The sequence below is a fragment of the Phodopus roborovskii genome, unplaced genomic scaffold (assembly GCF_943737965.1).
Source record: "Phodopus roborovskii unplaced genomic scaffold, PHOROB, whole genome shotgun sequence".
Lineage (NCBI taxonomy): Eukaryota > Metazoa > Chordata > Mammalia > Rodentia > Cricetidae > Phodopus > Phodopus roborovskii.
This window is the reverse complement of record NW_026126444.1, coordinates 181,967-187,435: the sequence shown is the minus strand read 5'-3', so window position 1 is coordinate 187,435 and position 5,469 is coordinate 181,967. Positions and strand designations below refer to the sequence as shown.

Sequence of the window (5,469 nt, the reverse complement as noted above, 5' to 3'; positions counted from 1 at the left end):
TTGCGTGGGGAATGATTGTAGAATAGCAGAAATAAAGCTTCTCTTAATGCTTTTGGCTGGCTGCTAACAAGGATAAAGAACCAAGTGAACTCTAAAAGTCTCATGACTTTTTTTCTATAGTGAGCTTGATGAGTAATTAGGGTGATTTCATAAGATAGTGTATATAAACCACTCTGTACATTAACAGTAGCACACAGGTAGGTTTTAGATTTTCTTTTTATTTATTTAGTTTTTCACAATCCTGCTGTGTTAGTTACTTTTCTATTGCTATGGCAAAACACCACGACCAAGGCAACTTATAGAAGGAAGCATTTAATTAGAGTTTGCAGTTCCAGAGGAATAGGAATCCATCACCATCATGACAGGGAGCAAGGCATGCATGACTGAGGAGCAGCACCTAAGAGTTCACAGCCTGATCTACAAACAGGAAGCAGCACACTGGGAATGGTGTGGGTCTTTCTGAATCCTCCAGCCCAGGCCTAGTGATGTACTTCCTCCAACAGGACCACACTTCTTACTCCTTCCCAAACAATTCCACCTACTGTGGACCAAATATTGAAACATATGTGTCTGTGGAGATCATTTTCATCCAGTCACACCTCCAGGGGCCTTTTCATGAGTGAGAAGTTACCAGTGTTTGTCCCAGCCCCACATTAGTACCATTATGGGGCATGCCCACTCCTAGAGAACCACAGTGAGCATTGTAACAGTCTGCGTACTGCTTCATTCTTTGCTTTTTAAGGTTTCTGTGCTCACATGTCTCTTGGCCTTCCAAAGTTCATCACAACACTGTGTAAGAATTTGCTTATTTTCTAGAAAACCATGTTCAGACCTCTAGTTTGGGTAGGATCAATCTAACTCCATCTAAACTCACCCAGTATCTGTTTCCTACCCTGCGATGAGAGAAGAGGTTTCTCTAAGTGACTTGTGGGACAACCATAACTACACCTCAGCATGAAAACAACAGTTACACTTTTTACATGTTGGACACCTACTATATGTTACATATACCAGGCCCTTTACATGTGTCTTTTTAAAATTTTAGTTAATTTTTTTTTAATGTTTTGGGTAGTGTGTTGGTTTAGAAGAAACTAGCCCCCCATAGGGATTGGCACTATTAGGAGGCGTGGCTTTGTTGGACCGGGAATGTCCTTGTTGGAGGAAGTGTGTCACTGTGGAGGGTGGGATTTGAGGTCTCCTGTGCTCAAATTATATCTAGAGTGGAACACAGACTCCCTCTGCTGCTTGTCGATCAAGATGTAGAACTCTCAGTTCCTTTTCCAGCACCATGTCTGCCTACATGCTGCCATGTCCTGCCTCGATGGTAATGGAACCTCTGAACCTATAAGCCATCCTCAAGGAAATGTTTCTTTATAAGAGTTGCCATGGTTATGGTGTCTCTTCACAGCAATAGAAATACTAAGGCAGATATGAAGTATTCTTCCAAAAGGCTCTAGAACTGAAGTCTTGATCTGTAGCTGGTGGCACTATTTTGGGGTGTGTGAGAGATTTTAGGAGGTGAGACCACTAGTAGCAGATTCTTAAAGTTATCTTGGCCGGGGTTCCTTCCTTTATCCCTTGGCTTCACTTACCACCATCAGGTAGCATTTCTGCTCTGTGATTTCACAGTTATGATAGTCTGCTTCACCCCGGGGCCCAGAATCAATAGAACCAGAGGCTGTGGACAGAAAGCTCTGCACTTGTCAGTCAAAATAAATCTCTGCTCCTGCAGGCTATATTAGGTGTTTTTATTGCCTGTTTCAGAAGCCTTTGGGACTGGCTAGTGGGAAGAATTTGTAAAAGTTTGACATGGCAGAGAAACTTTGGGAGACTGTAAACAGAGCTTACTGTGTGATTCTTGTGAAAACTCAAAACAGCAGATGCTGACAGAAATTCCGATAGTGAAGACTATGCTTATGAGGTTTCAGATAAGAACAATGACTCCACTGAGAATGTAAGACCATTCATGTCATATTGTGGCAATAAATTTGTTGCACATTGTCCCTGTCCTGAGACTGGGAGGCTGAATTTAAAGGTAATGGTTTAATTAATCTGGATTAAGAAATGCCAAGGCATTACAAGCATTCAGGCAATGGCATAGCTATTGTTGCCTGTCTTTGGCCAGATTTACAGTGGGAAACAGGAACAAAAAGCAGAACAGAAAGACTTGACAGATTTATGGTTTGTCCATAAAAGCCTGTGTAAAGTTGGGGCTAAGGAAGTCATAGTGTGAAGGAGACTGGGAACATTAAAAAGAAGCCAAGTACTTTGCATAAAGACAATAGGAAAGATACCACAAAGGCATCTCTGAAATTGGTCAGACTGTACCCAATGCAGGCTCAATGGTTTAAAGGGGGTTTTTGTTTGTTTGTTTTTAAGTCATTAAAAAAAAAAAATCTGGCTTGGAGAAGAGAGCTCTGGGTAGTGTCACTGGCCGGGAAATGTCTAGGACAGTGTACACCATTTCCAGTCCCCCAGTCATTCAGAAGTCACTATAATTATGGTTCAGGACGAGCTGCTGTTTGAGAGGGTTGAGGGCAAATCCAGACATCATTCACCTGTTACTGGTTTTATGGGCAGACAGAATGCAAGTTAAGGAGCCAGGAAGGCCAGGACCCAGGTCTTAAAGGAAGTATCAGAGGGTGAAACTGTGTAGCAGAGCCAGGATTTCTAAAGAGGACTGGTGAAGGGTGAAGCTGTGACAGTGGATTCTAAATAGTTATGGAAATCTCAGGAAGTTAGAGATGCTAGCAATGTGGGCTCTCTGCCAGGAAAACTCACTCACATCTGAAACGTGTAGCCGCTCCAAAGCACTGGATGCTGGATAAATTGACTGGTGTGTTTGCTCCTCGTCCATCCACTGGCCCTCACAAGCTGAGGGAATATCTGCCTCTGATCATTTTCCTAAGAAACAGACTTAAGTATACCTTGACTACAGATGAAGTGGAAAAAGATTTGCATGCAGCCCTTCATTAAGATTGATGTCAAAGTAAGGACTGATGGATCTATGGATGTCATCAGCATTGACAAGACTGGAGAGGACTTCTGTCTGATCTATGACACCAGGGGTCGCTTTGCTGTTTATCGTGTTACACTTGAGGAGGCCAAGTACAAGTTGTGCAAAGTGAGAAAGATCTTTGTGGGCACAAAAGGAATCCCACATCTGGTGACCCATGATGTTTGAACTATTCGATACCCTGATCCCCTCATCAAGGTGAATGATACCATTCAAATGGAGTTGGAGACAGGCAAAATGACCAACTTCATCAGGCTTGACACTGGTAACCTGAGTATGGTGACTGGAGGTGCTAACTTGGGAAGAATTGGTGTGATCACCAACAGAGAGAGACATCCTGGCTCTTTTGATGTGGTTCATGGGAAAGATGCCAAAGGCAACAGCTTTTGCCACCTGGCTTTCCAACATTTTTGTTGTTGGCAAAAATGGCAAGGGCAACAAAGCATGGATTTCTCTTCCCTGAGGGAAAGGAATCCGCCTCACCATTGCTGAAGAGAGAGACAAGAGGCTAGCAGCCAAAGAGAGCAGTGGGTGAAGTGGTCTCCAGGAGACATGCTGGAGAAGTATTTCACTCTTGTCTTTCTAGGCAACTGTGCTTAACTAAACAGCATGATAAAATTAAAACAAACAAACAAACAAACAAAAACCCCAAAACAGAAGAAAAAACCAAACCAAAACAAAACAAAAAAACCAAACCTCAGTCTAAGAGAGAGAGGTCTGTGTGCTGCAAATGGCAAAGCTGTATGAGTGGCCTGGACCTCAGGGCCCATATCACAATGCTACATGCTCTTGAAACCAGCCATGGAACTATAGGATTTAATATTTGTCCTGTTAGATGTTGATTCTGCTTGAATCCATTTTTCCTGTATTCATTTAATTGGGGCTTGCTTACACTTTCAGAGGTTTAGTCCATTCATTATCATCATGGTGGGGATCATGGGAGCGTGCAGGCAGGTACTGGCACAGTAGCTGACAGCTACATCCTGATCTGTAGGCAGAGAGACAGAAAGCTTGGGTCTGGCATGGGCTTTTGAATCCTCAAAGTCACCTCCTCCCTCCTTCCCCCCTCCCCGCTCACTCTCTCCAAAAAGGCAACACCTCCTCCTAATCTTTCTTAAATAGTGCTACTCCCTAAAGACTAAGCATTCAAATATATGAGTCTATGAGCACCACTCTTTTTCAAACCAGCACATTTTTTTAAATTTAAATTTTATTTTCTTCCTTTTTATAAAAGATATTGTTTCACTATATCTTGGGTTGGTCTTGAACTCATGATGTTGCCCAGGCTGGATTTGAACTCTCACTATTCCTGCCTCAGCTTCCCCAGTAATGGGATTATTGACAAGCACCACTACACCTGGTTTTGTTTTCTGATTTGTTTTGTTTTTGTTTTTTGAGACAAAGTTTCTCACTGTGTGTTGGTGGTGCAGGCCTTTAATCCCAGCACTCAGGAGGTCGGGAGGCAGAGGCAGGTGGATCTCTGTGAGTTCAAGACCATCCTGGTCTACAAGAGCTAATTCTAGGACAGCCTTCAAAGCCACAGAGAAACCCTGTCTAGAAAAACCAAGAGAGAGAGAGAGAGGAGGGGGTTTCTCTGAATAGCCCTGGCTGTCCTGGAATTTGCTCTGTACATTAGGCTGCCCTTGAACTCAGAGATCTGCCTGCTTCTGCCTCCTGAATGTTAGGATTAAAGGCAAGCATCATTGCAGCCTGTCCTGTTTTCTGACTGCATAGGAGCTCACAGTTAAGAGTTAAGAAGAGGCAGGAACTCTCAGAAATGGGCTCAATGGGCTTGATGTTATGAAATGGGCATGGACCTCTTCAGGGACAAAGCATCATGGTTTGGATATGAGGTGTCCCCCAAAGGCTAGCTGCTATATTCAAATTTTGTTTTCTAGCTGTGTTTTAGAAGTGCTAGAATTTCTAAATTGCATTTATTTGTATCTGGTGTGTGTGTGTGTGTGTGTGTGTGTGTGTGTGTGTGTGTGTGTATGTACTTGTGAGTGTGCACTGGAGGGCTCATCAGTTGACAAGTTGGAGTCAGTTCTCTCCTTCTACCATATGGGACCTAGAGATGAAATTTGGGTTGTCAGGCTTGATGACATATGACTTTATCTCTGAGCCACCTTACTAGATTGGTTAGAAACTTTAGAGATTATGACAGGTTGGAGGAAATAAGCCCCTGGGACAGGTCCTTGGGGACATCTTGTTTTTGCCCCATTCCTGTCCATCATGGGTCTTTGCTACATCCTCCTACTGCCATAGACTATGAACTGAAATCTCTGAAACTGAACATAAATAAGCCTTTCTTCCTCTTAGCTGTGCATGTCAGGTATTTCTGTCACAGTGACTAATGTATTGTTGCTCTCCTAACAAACTGTTCTTGATAAGTTTTCACAATCATCCTCTCCTTAAGATTCTAATACCACAAATACACAAAGTTTATTTACTAA

General features: G+C 42.9%; 1 pseudogene; it reads left to right on the top strand.

The window, feature by feature from the left end:
- The first annotated feature begins 485 nt into the window (after positions 1 to 485).
- LOC127224702 (40S ribosomal protein S4-like) lies at positions 486 to 3,579 on the top strand (annotated as a pseudogene).
- The last annotated feature ends 1,890 nt before the right edge of the window (positions 3,580 to 5,469 follow it).